The sequence below is a fragment of the Lemur catta genome, chromosome 4 (assembly GCF_020740605.2).
Source record: "Lemur catta isolate mLemCat1 chromosome 4, mLemCat1.pri, whole genome shotgun sequence".
NCBI classification, from domain to species: domain Eukaryota; kingdom Metazoa; phylum Chordata; class Mammalia; order Primates; family Lemuridae; genus Lemur; species Lemur catta.
The window spans coordinates 57044145-57044942 of NC_059131.1; the positions used below are offsets into that span (position 1 = coordinate 57044145).

The following is a 798-nucleotide window of genomic DNA, read 5'->3' on the forward strand; positions in this document are numbered from 1 at the left end:
GCACGCCTGTAGTCCCAGCTACTCGGGAGGCTGAGGCAGTAGGATTGCTTCAGTCCAGGAGTTTGAGGTTGCTATGAGCTAGGCTGATGCCATGGCACTCTAGCCCAGGCCACAGAGTGAGACTCTGTCTCAAAAAAAAATCATCTCTCAGAAGTAAAGATGATCCCTTTACCTACAGCTGCAGGGGGAGAGATATCATTATACATCAGAAAATTAGTTCATACTCTGGTTTCTCTTCAGATCAGATAAATCTTTCACCTTTTACTAAAGATTTTCCGTGGAGAGGAACAACTCTGAGTCTTTGACGAATTTTTTGAGGCTTTGCACTTGGATAAAAAAAAGAAAAAGAAAGAAAGAAAGAAAATTAATTCAAAAGAGCTGATGTGATAAGATGTTAAATTATAACTTTCATAAGAATATCAACTTTGTTGTCCTCTGCAATATACAGACTTGCATAAATATACATGACTGTTACCATGTGTTTAAATGAATCTAACCTTGGAAGTATTATCTGAACAAATGAAAATAACCCCCCAAAATAAAACTTGTAATTCCTGTTAAATTGTTACCCTAGGTGTAACTGACATTTCTGGTTTTTTTGAGACAGAGTCTTACTCTCTTGCCTGGGCTATAGTGCCATGGCATCAGCCTAGCTCACAGCAACCTCACACTCCTGGGCTCAAGTGATCCTCCTGCCTCAGCCTCCTGAGTAGCTGGGACTACAGGCATGTGCCACCATGCCTGGCTAATTTTTTCTATATATTTTTACTTGTCCAGCTGATTTCTTTTCTACTTTTA

At 39.7% G+C, this 798-nt stretch overlaps 1 non-coding gene across 1 annotated transcript; it reads left to right on the forward strand.

The window, feature by feature from the left end:
• The first annotated feature begins 220 nt into the window (after window positions 1-220).
• On the forward strand, window positions 221-339 carry LOC123637538. The gene has a single exon (XR_006734908.1). It is a non-coding gene; the product is annotated as a U5 spliceosomal RNA (small nuclear RNA).
• The last annotated feature ends 459 nt before the right edge of the window (window positions 340-798 follow it).